At 48.0% G+C, this 18877-nt stretch overlaps 1 long non-coding RNA gene across 1 annotated transcript; it reads right to left on the bottom strand.

Annotated features, from left to right (window-relative positions):
* Window positions 1-14281: 14281 nt before the first annotated feature.
* Window positions 14282-15908, bottom strand: LOC121048361. Its single transcript, XR_006078120.1, has 3 exons — window positions 15759-15908; window positions 15215-15357; window positions 14282-14313 (listed from the first exon to the last, which is right to left on the bottom strand). It is a non-coding gene; the product is annotated as an uncharacterized LOC121048361 (long non-coding RNA).
* Window positions 15909-18877: the final 2969 nt, after the last annotated feature.

Raw genomic sequence — 18877 nt, 5'->3', positions numbered from 1 at the left:
GCTGAAGACTGCTTCACACATCTGCGTTTAGGGGTGTAGGAACAAATGGTCCCGGAACTAATGGTCCCGGAACTAATGGTCCTGGAACAAATGGAACTAATGGTCCCAAGTCCAACGTAGGAAAAAATGGTCCCGTAGGAAGATTGTTTTGAAACTAAGATGTGCCATACAATCCGTTGTGCAATCAGTGATTTCCTGGTGGAGTGAAGGATCTCGTCTCTATTTTGAGGCCGATTACTTCAAAGAAAGTGGTCGGGTACTGAACTTAATTTTATCCAAAATCGTCAGAATATTTTCGAAATGAATACTGTCCAACAGTTATCTCGTAACTGTTAATTTAGTGACCTTATACGATTTTGTAGGGGTTATTACTATTTTCATATAAGGGTCTTTGGAATATTTATGATATCCGTAGGCTCGTCTGAAACGAAAAATGAGTACCCCTAGTTGGGTTCACATCACATGATCGAATGACGTTTTGAGCGAACAGCGCCATTTGAGCGAATCGACGTTTTAGCGAATAACGGCTGCGCGTATTAACCCACCCCCTCGCGCTGCGCTTGCGCCGCTTTGATTCGACAGTCTGCGGCGGCTGATTACAAAATTCTGAAACCAGTTGGCCCACCCGTAAACGCCGCTTCGTGACGGCCGACTATTCTCTACAGTGTCATTCGGTGAAACGTGGGCATTCGCTAAAACGTCATTCGACCAAGTGAATCCCCCCCCCCCCCCCTAGTCACACTGTTGAAGCTCGAGATGACGTCTGGTGGTAGCACGCATAACGAGCAGAGCACGATATCTTTATAGGTGCATTAGGTTTCCATTGCGCAAAATATTTGTGCGCTTTTGAGAAAAATAAAAAAAACGGTCGAGTTCGTGCAACCGGCAGCCTCGAAATTCGGTGAGTGTTATTGATATTTATCGGATTTGTCCGAAAACGCAGAAGGCACATTGGCGATATTCATCTGGGACCATTTTTTCTAAGATTGAACTTGGGACCATTAGTTCCGGGGCCATTTATTCCGGGATCATTTATTCCGGTACCATTTATTTCGAGACCATTTGTTCCGTTTCCCCTGTTTGGATGTGGGGCAGCCATCTGTGAGGTAGCTCTTGAACTGAAAGTTCCAAAGCTACCTCACACAACTGAACGTTTTGTAGGTGGCTGTAGTTTCAGTAGCAAAACCTTCAGTTCAATTGAACTAAAGGTTTCGCGGTTTTTCCCAGGTCAAATCCAGGCATTTCTTATGAAATATTGTCACTTATAACTACCGTAAAATCCTGTAAAGGCGCCCTCCCCCGAGAGATCGCCCATCCCGTTTTTCTGGCTAAATATCTGTACTATAAAAATTCCGACACATCGCCCACCCCCCGATTCCCGTTGGACGTCAAGCGATGTCCGACGGGAATCGCGCATCAACGGCGCGATCCGTTGTGTCCGAGAAGCGAGTTCATAGCGGGTTCCCGCGTTTCTGTCTGCGATCTCCGCGTGATATCGGCTCGCGTAACAGGCTAGTTGTTCCCACGCGTATGTTGCATCGTGAAATGTGATTCTGTTGCGTCCGCAATCTGCGGTATTTGTGTCTGTGACGTACGAGTTTGTGGCGTATTCCCGTGTTTTTGTCCGCGATCTGCGCGCGCGATATCGGTTTCCGTGACAAGCAAGATTGTAGCGGGTTCCCGCGTCTTTATTGCGCCATGAAACTTGAGTCTGCTGGGTCCGCGATCTGCGGTATCCGTTCCCGTGAGATGCGAGTCCTCGAGGGGTTTCCGCGAGTCCTTCGCACCGCGTGAAACGCGAATCTGCTGCGTCGGCCACTTGCGGTATCCTTTCCCGTAATCCAGGAGTTCGTAGCGAATTCCGGCGTGTTTATCGCATCGTGAAACGCGAATTTGCCGTGTCCGCGATCTGCGGTATCAGTTCCCGCGTCACGTGGTTGGTAGCGGGTGCCCCGGCGCTTATCATTATTTTTGATAAAGGTTTGCTGTGGCATCCTAAAAGATAGCCCACCCCACGTTTTTCACCATTTATCTCTTCATTTTGGGTGGGCGTCCTTACGGGATTTTACGGTAGGATTTTGTGTTTTCGAAGTTCATCCCTCGTGAAATTCAAAAAATGTTTTTCAAAACGGTTTTTCTTTTAGAATTGGGGTTTATCGGAGGTTTTTTTTTTTAGATTTTCAATATTTTTTTATTTAAAGTTTATTTTATTGTATTCTCAATTTTTAAGATTCATGACCCGTTGTCCCGAAGGAGCCTTGACGAGCTAAAAGGCAAACCCCTTTTGTCAGTAGGTCGAGATTTCAAAGGAATCTGAAATATCATTTCCTCAAGACCATCGACACTGTGCTCTCATAAACTGTATTTATAAAACAGTATTATTTTTCTTGGGAAATCAAATTGTGTAGTTTTTCGAAGAAATCCAGATTGATACAAAATTTACCACCGACCGTTTTCGGATTTATCCGAAAACACGGAACCCTACTTATAAGATAGCCGAAATCATGACTACACCTTTTTTCCCCCTTTTACTTTTTTCTTTTTTTTTTTTTTTTTACAGAAAAAAGGAGTTTGTTAGGATTAAAAGCTGTTGTTGCAGCTCGTCGAGCTGTTGTTGCAGCTTGAGGAACCCGTGATAAAGAAATGGTGCGTAAGAAATGTAAAAAGGGGGATATAAACGCCACTCGGGAGTGTTCCAGGGATGGCCAATAGATGGCGCCAGTGCGTTCTCTCGTCGCAAGTGGTCACATGGCTGTCTTAAAGCTGTCGGTCACAAACAAGTGCGAATGTACGAATCTGGGTGAAAAAAAAATTTAAAAATTATTATACTCTTTTTTTTTTAATTATGCAAATCAGATTAGGTTTGATTTAAATCGAATTAATTTTGTTTAAATCCCAGTAGATCGAAAATAGTGATTCTTTATTACCGCATGTCATTTTAACATGGCAGATTGACTGCTCTTTCCGTCAGATCGCTGAAAACAATGCGGAAGAAAGACTTATTGTAACCTAAGGTACAGTTTAATGAACTCTTTATTAGCGTAAACCCAGCCAACTAAAAAAACACACGTTCTTTTTTGTTAGATGAAAAGGTTTATTACCTTTTTATATTTCCAGTTCTGATTTGCTTGCTATTTGCTAATTGCTATTTGCTCGTTTAAATGTTACGGAACTGAAGCACAAAGTGTAAGGGAGAAAGAAAGCTCAACGCTCAAATTTGCTCAGCAAAGCACTGCTTTTTTGCTCGAGTTCAGCCTGATAGAAACCATCCGTACTTGATAATTTTGTTATTGAAATTCAATACAAAGGCAAGAAGAGAGCATCAAATACCGAACAAACGATAAATAAAAAAAGATTTGGTAATATGGTTTGCGGGAAAACTGATATTAATCGCCATAAATAAAACTGGCCCGATTTAAAAAAATACTCTCGGTTTTTAATTCTCCACCTTGGTACCAACCAACAATATCACTGTCTGTGTCGTAAAGCGCATTCCTTCCGAAAGGAAAAGTCATTCCGAAATCAAGCGCTTTTGTACGAACCGCACAGCGCATTCATTTAGGAAGCGATCTCCATTGTTGCCCGGCGTTCTATTTGATCGGACCTTCTTCGCTTATTAACACCGGGAGTGCGATTTACGACTCGGCGGCCCGTTTACCTTTCCTCCGTCACTCGCACACGCAGCAGTGAGTGGGGACAGTCCCGAACGCTCACTCCGAGCGCGCACACACCGTCCCCCGCCGAAGCCGCATCCATTATGCATCCAAAGTAGCAGCCGGACGCCGACGACGAGCCCGTGGCACAACAAACCCAGGACCCCGGAGGAGGACTCCTGTCTCGTTCAAACAGAGCGGCCGAGTCGCCTCTTCCCGTTTACGAGCGCACGAGACCCGAGACCGCCGTACTCCGGTTCATCTCACGGTTGACTGCAGCGGACACTACGAGGCCATCCCTGCCAATACGGCTCCGCGGACGCACCACGTGACTTGGTATAGCCGCGCCTTTTCTGAAGATCACGTGACTCTAACTCAGCATTGGATTGGCTCTCGTGGCTCGGGTAGCGCCCCGCTGTGGTCCATCGAACGAGCTAAAACGGTGTGATGTACGAAGCAGTCCATGCATCGAAGGCAGGACTTTCCCCGCGCGACCATATGGGTCGGGGAGGGTGGGCTGCCGGGCGGCAGCGCGTCCGGGGAGTTAAAGAGGAAACAAAGGTTTCGACGCCCAGAAGTTGGGTCGCAGCATCGGGCACACACACCACCCTCCCACCGATAAAGAGATTGAATACACTCGCTCGGGGAGGGAGTTGCGCGTGCGTGCGTTTGTGTGTGCTGCAGTGCGCGCGCACTTGGCGAGCAGTTAAAGTGTAGTTTGCATTGTGCGAGCGGAGGGACCCCCGCTCTAGCGTTCTGCACCCCTCAGGTTGGAAGCAGATGGCTGGTTAGGCCTAGCGTCGGCGGGACTGCTGTCGTCTGCTGTAGCAGACGCTCGTCGTGCTCCGTGCGTGGCGGTGCGGCGGCGAGCAAATGGGGAACGCCTCCGCTGCGGTCGTGTGACTCGGTAGCGCCGGTGCTGCACGGCGCGTGCACGGCTGAGGGAGAGGGGGGCCATGGGGGAGGGGATGGTGCACCTTGCTGGCAAGTTGCCAGGGGGGGTTCGGTGCTAGGAGGGCGCACGCTTGCGCGTGCACCTTGCCATATCGGGTGACTTGGCGTCGTGTGCTCACTCGCGACGCAGCCGCGGGTTCTCTACAGATGCGCGTGCCACTTTGCGGAAGGGCGGGAGAAGTCCGGTGTCGGATTCAGAGCCCGATGGTGAATCAATCAATCTTTATTTTCGGCGTCTAACCCGGATACCCCATTCCCAGAAATGTATCCGTTTGTGCTCCGGCGTGTACCCCGTGACAAGTGACGTTGCGTGATCATGTCGCGTGACGTCACTTGACGTTACGGTGGCAGGCGAAGCAACTGCTTAACACCGTAGCGTCATGTCACGTTGAATGTCGTCCAAACGAATTTAAACGATTGTGCCTCAAATACTGCACTCCAGTATAGGACTTTGGAAAAAAGTTTGCTGTCACTTACTTTATTACGTCGTTAAACCTTACGCAATTCCATGCGGCTCGTGTAAATAAAAAAGGTCGCGAGAAAAAAAACAAGAAGAAAACTCGATGAATGAATTATTAGTTATTTTGGTATAGATTCCCAATGTGGGCTTTCTTTAACTCACAAACGCAGAAACGAAGCCAATTCGACATCTATATCAGTGATTTCACAAATCCGCTCTTACACACACCAGGGGCCTAGACTCATCAGACAAAGTTTTAGTCAAAGTTTACGAAGCGTGCCGATTGAACTCTTGCGGCGACGACACCGCGTTTTTGTCGCGGATGGTTCGATCGGCGCGCTCAGAGAACTTTCGGCCTCTACTCTGTGCACGTCGAGACCCGGAAAACTGGTCCTTGGTTTCCAGGAGTTTCGCAGCGGGAAAGTAGAACAGCTCGGAGATAAAATAAAAGCGGTGGCTGCTGGTTTCGGTGGACTGCGGATGTTCTCGGAGTGGCCCCAAAAAGCACCTACGTCTGAACAATGAAGGAGTAGTTTCTCCCAAGGCCACGAATGGCAAAGCGAAACCTAAGCGGAAAGGCAGAACGCAAACCGCCCGCGTAAGCGTCCTTCTATCATCATACTACACGAAACAACGCCAATCACTGTTTTACCTCAGATATAAGCTAGGGAGCAATATTGTGCGTGTTTACTCGTTGCACAATTATATGGCATGTCTGAGGTTCGCTCAATTTTAAATTGTGCCCAACAGGCTGTGACTACTTTCTGAAAAAGTACTCTCTGGGCACGGTACTTGTTGGCTAAAATGGATTGATGAACCCGTGCGTCGCCTTTGTTGCTTTGTGGCTTCGGAAATCCCCTTCCCCCTAAATGTAGTCGACCCTGTATGCATACGCATGACAGTAGCAAATCCCACCCCCCCCCCGGTCCCCCACTTCATAAGCCATAGTTCCTATCACCGCAGTCCCCCGCTTCCCTCTCCCCTAAAAAGTTCCTGGCTGTAACACTGATTTAGATGTCGCCAGTCAAAGCAGGAAAGCATAAATACGGTAATTACGCAAATCATTATTATCATAATTATAGACAGCCTCCAGGCTAGTTATCGAAGATCGTTTACAAGTAGTACCCGGAGCAACGTCGTTCATTGCTTTGCATTTTCTGCTCGATATAATTTAGTGTTCACATTAGCAGCGCTACTTAAGTCCCTGGCAACCTCTCTGCGTGCTGGATATTCGTACAAAGAGCAAAGAAAGCTCGAAAACGCTCTTTTGGTTGTGGCTTTTTTTTTTTTTTTTTTTTTGACGGGACTGTTACCAAACAAGCAGTTTGTAAGCTGCTTTAACACGTATGTAAATTGCAAACCATTTTGTTTTATTTGTAGTAAATAGTGGCCGATCGAAGTCGACGAGCGGGAAAGTGAAAATGAATCATATTCACAACCTGTATTGGTCATCGCATTTCATTAGCCGCGCTCATCGCATCTCAGGAAAACAAAAGCACTAATAAACAACTCGAGCACCTGCCCCGCAATAAGAGAAAATGGCATCCCACCAAAACGGTCGAAAACGCGCTAACCAGAGCAAATGAAAAAACAAACGAAGCGAGAAAAAGAAGAAAATAAAAGAAAGGGAAGAGTTTCTCCGTTCTCCGAATTCGACCGGCGCTCTTTTCTCCCCTTCTTCTTCATCTGTCAACAAAGGAAAACCCGAGAGCTCGGCTTCTCTGCCAGGCCGGTGATCAATCCGCTCCTCGCCTTATTCACCTCCAATCGAGGCCTGCTCGAGAGAAACGGGACCAAGTCGGGGGAAAAAAAGACACACGAGAGTAAACAAGCGGGAAGCAGCCTCTCTTTCCACCGTGCCCCGAGGCTCCTCCGACCTCCCCCTTCTTTCGGGAAGCTCGTCTCAATCCGGCAGCTTCCCAAGATTCCTCCCTTTTCCCCCGACAAAAAGACAACATCTGAATCCGGCCGCTATAGACCCGAGCCTCCCACCCCCCAAAAAGACAACACCGGCGGCTTGGCGCATCCGCTTCGCCACATCTCTTCCTGCCGAGCGCCGCTTGTCGTTCCTTCCCCCTTCCCTAACCTCACGAACCTCGCCAACCCCACACGGGAAGGAAACGGGAAGCGAGGCAGGAGAGCGAAACCAAAACCGTCCTCCGCTCGAGTATAGAGGCACCGATGCGGCAGCAGACACACCGGAGCAACTCTCCGTTTCAGCCGACCATGGACCAAGAGCGGAGGCTACAAACCATCCCCAGCCAAATCCTGCACCCCTTCCCAAGGACACGTAACGCTCCCCATCGAAGGCAACCCTGTACCATGCGAGCGTCACGTGTCACGTTCTCAGCGCTTGATCGGCCGGGATGGCATCTAGCGCCAGCTGCTGTCTAGAGAGGACCCGAGCCGACTCGGGTCCTTTCGAGCTTTGCCCCTCCTCTCCCTCTTTCGGGACCTCTCGGCCAATGGGGAGCGAGGAGCGGCGCAGCGTTCGGACCCCCGGTTCATCCAGCTGAGAGTGCGTCGGAGTCGGGAGCGCGTGCTGGCCCCGGTCGTGACGGCTCGACGACGTCGCCCGGTGACTTGGACGCTCGTCTCCTGCGTCTGTCTGTTCTGTGGGTGCTTCCGCGTTTCACGGTCCCGCTTACCTCGGGGGCGAGGCGTGCGTCCCGTCGGCCTTTACGGTGGATCTGTCGGCGCCGGGAGACTTCAAGGTGAGCGTGAGAGGTGGCGTGCTTGGGGCGGGGTAGAAAAAAAGCCAAAAAAAACATCGACGCGGTCTTGTCGTTAAAAGGCCACATCGGAAAACGTGTCGGAAATGATTGGTATATCGTCGAATTCGTGTAAAGTTTCGTTTTGTCCGATATACTCGAATCCTCCTAACGGCCAGTGGCCGGTTTCGGTAGGTTTTACTAAATGCTTTTTTAACGTCACCTGAGGTACGGAACTTGAATGGGATTATTATTGGCCGCAGTTTGTTTCGCACATGGGAGCTCTGCAAAACGTTTGTTACTTTTAGATTGCTGGGAAGATGCATGACTTATGTCCAAAAGCTTATTTGTGTCTCTGATGGTCAATGAAAATGTGGAGGAATACCTCTTATCCAAGAGCTAAATTGCCAGAAGAAAATGATGTTTTTTACATCGCCTTGGGCTTCTTCTTTTCTTTTTACTAAAGCGGAGCTACGAATATGCACCATCTGAAGAGTTATGCAACGGAGCAAAGCGGCTCTTATTCACGTAACATGAGGGTGATCTGCGTACACGGAGACAACATTTTGTAGTAATATAGTCGAAGGCTATGTGTGTCTATGGGTTTCGTTGACATGTGTACTAAAATCGCAGTAGTTTGCGGCCATCTTCAACGTCGATCAAACCGACGCACACACATTTTGACTGCTGATATATTGCGGCTCTTGTTGCAAAGGCGCGTGACTCCTAGAATGAAGGGATACTACCGCTAATCGGGCTGATAAACCTGGCAACCTTCCAGAGCCTTCTATGCCCTCGAGCTCCTCTCCCTCAGTGCGCACAAGCGGTCGAGTTCCTCCTCGCCTACCTTACTGCTCCTCCACTCTGGCAACATCACCTCCCCGGTAACCAACCAGTGTCGAGAACCTCACTCCTCCTTTCTCACCTGTTATCCAATCAGTGTCGAGCTTCGCGGCCACGCTTTTGTCTGGGCTTCGCGAAGTGCTGAGTTCCTAGCCAAAAAGCGTTTCAGGTTAATGGCGCCAAAGCTCAGACCTTGAAAGAATTTTAAAATATACGACCGCGCATTGGTGATCGCCCCGAAGTGATTGAAGTGATTTTAAGGTGGTACGGGAAACGAAATGACGTGGCACCGAGCTTTCTACCTCTCGTTTCAAAATTGGCCAGCGAGTAGAGCAACGCGTATCGCGCTCGTGACGTCAAGGGTCTCTGCACGTCCAAGAATAATATAGTTGCGAGCCTTGCCGCTTGGTGGCGCCAACGCGTGACAATCTCGCCTACTAGTAATCTCTGAGGGCTGTACGCCCTGAAGCCTATACATAGATTGCCCGTAACGTCATTCCCGGCCATGCCGGTTTTTTATGTGGCATGAGCCTTTGGCTCACTGTGTCAGTTTCACACCGCAGAAGTAGGAACTCGAGGGAACCACGATGTATAAATAACCGTCAGTGCCTAACAATAGAGAGTTTTAGTAGATCGTTCCGATACCTCCGATAGCCCCGATAACGATACTAGGGTGATTCCACGTCAGTTCATGCAATGATGGTCCGGGTCATAATTTAGATACTTTTGTTAAAAATATATATGAAAGCCATGTTTTTGGGAGGAACATTCAGCTAGATATGAACGCCGTAACAATTTTTTTCGCTGAGATATAAAATAGAGAAGCTTGACGCGTGGAAATTGAGAAGATTTCACAATGCTACTTTGCACAGTCGTCATTTCCTTATCGAACCTTTCACGGCACCATAACTTTTTTAATAGGTTTTAAAAAGGTTATACAACACATACACAAAAAATTAAAAATATCAATAAAATATTTCTATGCAAACAAAAATATCAAACATGGCATAAAAACGCGTTTTAGAGACATATTCACAATTTTTTTGCAAATAAACCATCTTTCATAATACTTCACAAAACATATCAAAATACGGGTATTTACATATTCTTTACGGATATGTAAAAATTATAAGCCCACCCTTAATTGTCTTCTTGTTATTAACACGGAAATGCGGCTGATTTCTCAAAATGTGGCAAGATTGGGCGTCGATATCTAAAAAACACCATCTTTTATTTTTTTTTTAACTCCCCGTGGCACTTTACAGTGACTTGAACTAACCTATGATGGCAAAAGATAGAGTAACATATGGCCTCCAAGCGGGAAAAGCTACGACAAACCTTCTCTCCGAGCGAGCCGACGTCTTCGTCAAGGCGGCTTTGCCGCACAGCACCAAACGTTTTGAGCGTTAGTTATGGCATGTATTTTATATTATTAAAATTCTTTTTTTCATAGGGCTGAGTATTAGTGACGCGAAAATGGACTTTGAGCTGGAATACCATTAATTAGCTTACAATTCACAGGAACAAAACGGCCCCACTGTGCGAATTCGCTAACTATGCATAGATAAGCTTAAAACTCTCAGTTATGCGAGTGGCCGTGTACACATTCGGCCTCTCGGCATATGCTGACTTCCACCGATGAGAAGCCTGGATTCCTCTCACAGGTTTTATGGTGGTCCACTCTGCTTGCTTTACCGCACGAAACTCTCGAACCCGTTCCACAGACAGGTGGAACATGCAGACATTTGTTACTTTTTTACGTAGCACTTCCACAAAAGCTTTAGCGGTGGCAATCGTTGAGTTGAGCGAAGATCTCAACTTGGTGAGTGTTGGTTCTTCCACCTACTTCATCACAAGCGCTTTCTCCGTGTCCAGTGGCTGAAAAGATCCATCTTGCCGAAGAGTGCGGCTTCCGAGACAATTCGTGGAATTAGAAGCGATTCTTGAAATGCGCCGCCGCTCCGTCTGATACAAAAATTATTTCAGAAAAGACTGGGAAATGAACATTAACATACTCTTTTATGGCCTATGTGGCTAGAAGAGCGTGAGCTGTGTCATGTGTCGTGTACCATCGGTGACAACGGCAAAGCTTTGCGTGCCTTGCGTGGACGTAATCACACTTGAGAAGAGAGACACTTGAGATTTTTTTCAATGAAAACTGTGCACTTCGGTTGGAAAAAGTACTGTCCATTTTTCCGCAAAATCGAAGTGGTTCACCACTGCCTTGGGTGGTAAGGCGGTCCTTGTGTCATGTATCAGGCTTCGTTCAAGATCAAGGATGTCAGAATGCCTCATATACTTTTCGCTCTCCTATTGCCGCAGGAAGGCAGAAGTGTCCATAACCTTTTTGACGAGTTCGCCAGCGTCCCATAACGCGAAACAGATCTCTCCGTCTTCGTCGAGATGAAGCGACTGCAGCGAGATGCTCTGCGTTTTTGGGCGCTTTTCGCAACGGCGCAGAAAGCAATCGTTTTGTGGAGCGCAGCAGAGGTAGATGCGCTTGAGTTCGTCTTCAGTAAATGTCTTCTTTGGGGCATTTGCAACTGAAAATTGACGCAATATATGAATGCGCACACCTCGTGCTCGAGACTTTTTTTTTTACATATTTTGGTCGTAAGGAATAAAATTTGGAGATGCCTAGTTCGGGATGGGGATGGTCCTTCCTAAACAGCTGGTAAGCTTCCTTAATAGAGCGGGTCATAAACCTTTTTACGACTTTGGACATGTCGTTGATCATGGCTTTGACGACGTCCTTTTTGTTGGGGCTTTGAACAGAGCATGCGAGGTCGTCGCGTGTGTAGTACTCAATTGCAACCCTCACGCCTTCGGCATTCGCCTTTTTCCCCATGTAGGGATCAGGAGTTGCCCAAACACCACCTTTGCGCTTCAGTTTTCATGTTTGATCAATCATGTAGGCAGTCGCTTCCGACGCCAGACGCAATATTTTTTTCTTCAGGATGATTTGTGGCAGAAGCACGTACAATCGCTTGCGTTCCTGGTGGGAACTACATGCCTTCCGCGCTTCGCAAAACGCGGCAAACCACTCTGCGCAGTGCTCACAACTGTCTTCGAGTTCGAGAGTTTCGTGCGGTGAAGCAAGCAAAGTGGACCACCGTAAAAACTGTCAAAGGAATCCAGGCAACTCATCTGTGAAAGTCATCATATGCCGAGAGGCCAGATGTATACATGGTTATTCGCGCAACTGTGAGTTTTAAGCTTATGTATGATGCATAGGTAGCGAATTTGCAGAGTGGCGCCGTTTTATTCCTGTGAATTGTAAGCTAATTAATGGTATTCCAGCTCAAAGTTCCTTTTCACGTCACTAATACTCACCGCTTATAAAAAAAATAATTTTAATAATATAAAATACATGCCATAACTAACGCTCAAAACGTTTGGTGCTGTGCGGCAAAGCCGCAATGACGAAGACGTCGGCTCGCTCCGAGTGAAGGTTTGTCGTAGCTTTTCCCGCTTGGAGGTCATATGTTACTCTATCTTTTGCCATCACAGGTTAGTTAAAGTTACTGCAAAGTGAAAAGGGGAATTTAAAGAAAATAAAAGATGGAGTTTTTTTTAAATATCGACGCCCAATCTTGCCACATTTTGAGAAATCAGCCGCATTTCCGCGTTGATAACAAAAATATATTTAAGGGTGGGCATATTATCTTTATATATTCGTAAATAATATTTAAATACGCGCATTTTGATATGTTTTGTGAAGTATTATGAAAGATGGTTTATTTGCAAAAAAATTGTGAATATGTCTCTAAAACAAGTTTTTGTGCAATGATTGATATTTTTGTTTGCATAGAAATATTTTATGGATATTTTTAATTGTTTGTGTATGTGTTGTATAACTTTTGTAAAACCTATTAAAAAAGTTATGGTGCCGTGAAAGGTTCGATAAAGAAATGACGACTGTGCAAAGTAGCATTGTGAAATCTTCTCAATTTCCACGCCTCAAGCTTCTCTATTTTATATCTCAGCGAAAAAAATTGTTACGGCGTTCATATCTAGCTGAGTGTCCCTCCCAAGAACATGGCTTTCATATATATTTTTAACAAAAATATCTAAATTATGACCCGGACCATCATTGCATGAACTGACGTGGAAACACCCACTATGCATGCACAAGGGAGGCGGTGGCGGAGTACCGGGTATCGTTATCGGAGTCATGGGAACCATCTACCAAAACTCTCTAATGGCGATACCTGAAAACTATGTATAAACGATTGCAAGTAAAGCGGGTTTCACATGCAGCGATTCCGCGGCCGAAATCACGGCCGCTAGTGGCACCGCGGCACGGATCGCGAGGTTACATTTCACATGAGCGTTTTCTGCCGCTGCGATGGCCAATGTTGCTTGCAGCAAGCAGATTCGCAAGTTCGGTTACAGCGGCTTCTAACAACAATTTTAACGCCGTAGTTTTTAGTTTCCTCTTTAATTTCACCTTAATAAAACAAAACAAAAAGCGTTTAAAATACTAAACAAACATTGGTTACGGTGTTTGTGGAGAATAACATAGAGGACGAAAACCGGACCACACGTTTCTTGACCAGCACGCTCCTTTTCCACGAGAGAACTTTAGTCTTATTTGTTTAGGTTTTTTTTTTTCTTTTTTCTCGGACTTCGTTCTGGCGGAGTTTGAAACATCGGATCATCCTCAGCAGCGTCACGGGCAGCGCCTTCCTCGGATGCAAAGACTCCGACTAGAACACTGTACTCTAACTGAAATGGCCGACCCAAACCTCCTCGAAAGCATTGGAGTTGTTGGTATTTCCGAAATGTGCAGTGGTTTTCATACCGGTCTTGTCCTTCACTTTCACGGCCTCAGTCACCTCTTCCCAGAGCTTCTGTATGGTCCCATTGTTCCTAAATTCGTTGAGCTGAGCGTCCATAAGAACCCGACGCTTCGACGCTGTACTGATAAGCAGTTCATTGAACTGGGCGCGATACATTTTGTTACGACGTGGCAAAGCCCGTCGCGAGTAAGACAGGCGTCCGGTGGTGGCTGAACGACTCCGAGGTTTATCGGTGCTCTGAAGACAAAAACGAGGATCGAACGCCACGTGCCAAAGCGAAAAACCACACGATCAAAAGAAAAAGAAAATATACACACGTGCTTTGGCACGTGATGAACATGATTACAAAATACACAAGGAAAACTTTCGTAGAAAACAATAACATGGGGCTGCGTTTTCTACAATTCTCCCTTCTTTAGAAGTGAAACCTGTCGACGGGCTTTCGGGTCCTGCTGGAACGCCGTAACGTCGCTTCTTCCTGGAGTTCCACTGGGATTGCCGTCGGCGCGTCTGGATGGTGGCTTTCATCGTTTGTGATCGCCGAAGATGATGATGTTGTCGGAGGCCGCGTACCGGCCTGCTGGTCTAGCAGGTGATCCTCTTCCGGTATCCTCCTCCGTACTTGGTCAGCGTGGCGATGTACCACCTTTGATGGCGTTGAGACAGTCAGCATTCGCGACCCGGAGGTGGACTTGACTTGACCAGGCGTCCAGTTGTCTCCATCCCCGTAGTTACGAAAATACACAGGATCCCCTGGAGCAAACTTCCATCCAGGGTCATCATTCGTAGCGCCCCGTGCAACCGATGGAAAGCAGGTGTCGATCCTCCATCGAATTTGATAGCCCAGCAGGACTTCCCACGGGGATCTTCCGGAGGCTTGTGGCGTTCTTCTGTAATTGAACAGCATCCGAACAAGGTTAGTTTCCAAGTTCTCGCCTCGCATCTTCTTAATCCCGTCTTTGACGGTGCGCACGGCCCTTTCTGCCGGACCGTTGGATTGCGGGTGGAAGGGAGCGGTTCGAAGATGCGAAATGTTGTTCATCGTGACAAACGTCTTAAACTCCTGACTTGTGAACTGAGTTCCGTTATCTGACACCAACGTGCGCGGAATTCCAAAGCGACTGAACAACATACGTAACGTTGCTATCGTTGATTGAGTGGTCGCGTGGGACAATGGTACGGCTTCGATCCATTTGCTGTGTGAATCGACAACAATTAGTACCATTTTTCCCTTTATTGGCCCAGCATAATCAATGTGTATTCTTGACCAATTTTCCTTGGTCTCGGGCCAATTAACTGGCTCTTTCGCACTTGGCATAGGCATAGCTTGAACACATTCCCTGCAAACTGCCGCCTGGCTTTCAATTGCCCTGTCAAGACCAGGCCACCAGAACTTTGACCGCGCGACCGCTTTCATTGAGGATGCTCCTTGGTGGGTTTCATGAAGCAGACTTAACAATCGTTCCCTCGCCTTTGCTGGAATCACGACCCGGTGACCCCAGTACACGAGGTCCAGTGCTACTGAGAGCTCGAGCTTCTTGTCATAGAATGGTTGTAATTCGACTTCTAGGTGCTTTCGGCTCCTTGGCCATCCATCTAGGATGTGTCTTTTAACTTTTAGAAGCACGTCGTCACCGGCAGTCAGGTCTTTCAGTTCTCTGGTGGTTACGGTCCCTTCGTCAAAATTATGTAGTGCTAAAACATACTCCGGAAGCTCCATTGAGCTGCATGATTCCTTAGACGTCGGTAGCGGTAACCGGCTTAAAGCGTCTGCGTTGAACATCAGTTTACCAGGCTGGTAGTCCAGCTTGTACTGGTAGCCCCCAAGCAGCAGTGCCCAACGCTGGATCCTTGCAGCAGTCATGGCAGGGGTCGGCCGGCCCGGCTTTAGCAATCCCAGGAGTGGCTGGTGGTCGGTGACCAAGGTAAACTCTCTGCCCAAACGGTAATCGCGGAACTTGGTCACACCAAAAATGAGAGCGAGTGCCTCGCGTTCCAACTGGGAGTAATTTTTTTCCGCAGCAGTTAAGGTACGTGAGCGGAAACCGATTGGCCTGTCCTCCTTTCCTACACGGTGAAACAACACGGCCCCAACACCGTATGGTGACGCGTCACACTCCAAGCGCAGTTCTTTCGCTGGGTCGAAATGGGTCAACACGTTTCCTGTTGTTAAAGCTTTCCTTGCTTTCATAAATGCCTCGTCCTGTGCCGGGCCCCACACCCAACGACAACCCTTCTCTAAAAGTTGATACAGCGGTGATAGCAGTGTAGACATTTGTGGTAGAAATCTGCTGTAGAAGGTCAACATGCCGATAAATGAGCGCAGTTCACTCACGTTTTTCGGACACGGAGCCCCAGCGATGGCCTCAAGGTTCTTTTCTGTTGGGTGCAGTCCCTCTCCGTCAATCTGATGGCCAAGGTAGGTGACCGATTCCTGCCTGAATCTGCACTTTTCCTTGCGCAACTTCACCCCGTGCTCTCGGAATCGCTGCAAAAGACATTTCAGTTTTGTTCCATCGTTAGAGCTTTGTTCCGAAAGTATGACGTCATCTAAGTAGGCCTGCACATCTGGAAGACCTTGGAGGACACATTCTATCTTGCGTTGAAAGATAGCGGGCGCTGAGGCTATTCCAAATGGTAATCGGTTATAGCAAAAGAGGCCACGATGCGTGTTGATAACCGCAAGCTTCCGCGATTCCTCATTGAGAGGCACTTGGTTATACGCGTCCCGCAAGTCCAGTGTGCTGAAACGGTCACCGCCATTCAGACAAGCAAACATGTTCTCGATAACAGGGAGCGGGTACTGTTCTAACGCACAAACAGGATTCAGTGTCACCTTAAAATCCCCACAAATACGTACGGACCCATCTTTTTTTAGAACCGGCACAATGGGCGTAGCCCATTCAGAGTAGGCAACTGGTGAAATAATGCCGGCCTGTTCGAGCCTATCCAACTCCAGGGATACTTTCTCTCGTAAGGCAAACGGAATAGACCTTTCCTTGCAAAACTTTGGAGTTGCTCCATCCTTGAGGTACAAATGCGCAGGGGGTCCCTGAATGACTCCAAGCTCTGGAGAGAAGAGGTCTTCGTACTCGTCCAGTAGACTCTGGAGACCTTGCTGCTGATCACAGGGAGATTTCGGGATTGCTGTCAGGCTCAAAACAGGTACGTCACGTTGATTCAATTTCTGAATCAAGTCTCGTCCGCACAAACATGGACTTCGGCAATCCACGACGGTCAATATACCCTGTACGGTAGTCGACTGGTATACAACTTTCATGGTTAACTCTCCGATAACTGGAATTGATCCCATGTAGCAACCTAACTTCACTTGAGGCTTTTGAAGTCTTGGCCAAGTTTTCCGATGCCTTTCGTACATTTCTCTCGTTATGACGCAGACAGGTGACCCCGTGTCAATTTCCATGAACAGATCAATTCCACCCCACGTGAACGTGCGTCGCACTGGCGGCACAAGCTTCCTTTCTTTTAGGGTTATCAGATTCCAAATCTGTGTGGTCAGGCTGTCGTCATCTTCGTCCAGGGACTCTACTGCTTGTAGTTGGTTGTTTTATCCCTTGGCACTCTTAGGGTTACGACACTTGCGAGCCAAATGCCCTTGCTTGCCACACTGGAAACATTTTGCTTTCTGCCATTTACAGTTGCTACTGCTGTGATTGGCATTACCGCAACGTTCGCAGCCTACTGGTGAATGCAGCGATGTCCTGGCAGCGGGAGGCATCCTCTGCTGACCCTTCAGTGTGTGTACTTCGGATGGCCCACTTTCCCGCGACATTTTTTGTGCGTCGGCTTCTCCAGTTTCTGCTGCCACGGCTAGTGCTTCGGCGTCCTGCAAGCTCAGCTCTCGTTTGGCCAGCAACTGTTTCTGCAGATTCTTTGATCTGACGCCGCAAACGATTCGGTCTCGTAACATCCTGTCTAATATCGTCCCGAAGTTGCAGTTATTAGCAATTCTTTTTATTTCCAAGATGAATGCGTGCACTGATTCTCCTTCCTCTTGGCATCTATGGAAGAACTTGAAACTCTCCGAAATCTCATTTGGTTTCGGGTCGTAGTAATCGCTCAGAGCACGGACCGCTTCGTCATACGTTAGCGAATTTGGCTTCCTGGGCGCCACCCTTCCGCAAAGCGCTTGTATCGTACTTGTTCTCAGCGCTGACACCAGCAGAGCCCTTTTCTTAGCATCATCCACCACATCGTTGCCTTCAAAATATGACTCTATCTTCACAAGGTAAGCGTTCCACTTATCTTGTTCATCGTCAAATTGCGACAGATGGTGGGCCATGCTTGGAGCGTTGCCGGTTATCCTTGGAAACCCTGCGTCACCGGATACCGTCCCTGCCGTTGTCTGTTCATCACCCGCCTCTTGGTTCATGTGCTTGAAACTCGTCGCCACTGTTACGACGTGGCAGAGCCCGTCGCGAGTAAGACAGGCGTCCGGTGGTGGCTGAACGACTCCGAGGTTTATCGGTGCTCTGAAGACAAGAACGAGGATCGAACGCCACGTGCCAAAGCGAAAAACCACACGATCAAAAGAAAAAGAAAATATACACACGTGCTTTGGCACGTGATGAACATGATTACAAAATACACAAGGAAAACTTTCGTAGAAAACAATAACATGGGGCTGCGTTTTCTACACATTTTGTCTTACTTGGTGTGACGATCTGTGTTGGAAAAGACACGTCAATGTCGCTCAGTTCCTCTTCTTTTGTTTTTCTCACTAGCGCTCGCACAAGCCGCTTCCGATTACCGTCTCTTGCGCTCGCTACAGTTGGTACTCAGGTGAGGAAAGCAAAGAAGAGCCGCGTAATTCGTTAAGAAAAATTCCGAGGAAGGAGACACCAATCGCCCTCCTCCATAATCTCATGAACAGTTCGATGCGAGTGCTGAAGCCAAGAAGCTCGACTCGCCGGAAAAAAGAAACCGTAAACCAGTCGCTTGCGTACTTTCTCTGCTTGTCGTCAGCTTCAAGAACGCGAAAACGCCGCCTTCCTATGCGCCAGCTTTCCCGCAATGTTTCTCCTTCTGTCACGTGATTTCCCGCCGCGCTGTGAGAGGCCAGCGAGAAAGCTGCCGCTCTGCCTCGGCGAAATTGTCCAGCCTGGTGGAACCGTGCCGCTCAACCGCTGCGGCTGGAGAGAGGGCCGCCACAGCAGAAATCGCGCCGCTCTATAGAGCCAAAATCGCCGCATGTGAAACCCGCTGGCGACAGGCCGCCGCTATGTCTCTGATCGTGCGGGCACGCCCGTGTGATTGCATGCTGGTCAAAGCTACGTTCACGCGCACGTTGCACGTGCTTGCACGCATGCACGCATGGGGCACCAGTCGGAGCGCCATGCTTGCAATAGACCTTTTCCGAAGTTCAGTCTGGCCACTTTGATTGCTATCATCATCATCTGAAAAATGCCATATGTGCCGCTAAAGTTGAGGCTT

Source organism: Ixodes scapularis, unplaced genomic scaffold (assembly GCF_016920785.2).
Source record: "Ixodes scapularis isolate PalLabHiFi unplaced genomic scaffold, ASM1692078v2 PGA_scaffold3__209_contigs__length_174095766, whole genome shotgun sequence".
NCBI classification, from domain to species: Eukaryota; Metazoa; Arthropoda; class Arachnida; order Ixodida; family Ixodidae; genus Ixodes; species Ixodes scapularis.
This window is presented reverse-complemented; position numbering and strand designations above follow the sequence as displayed.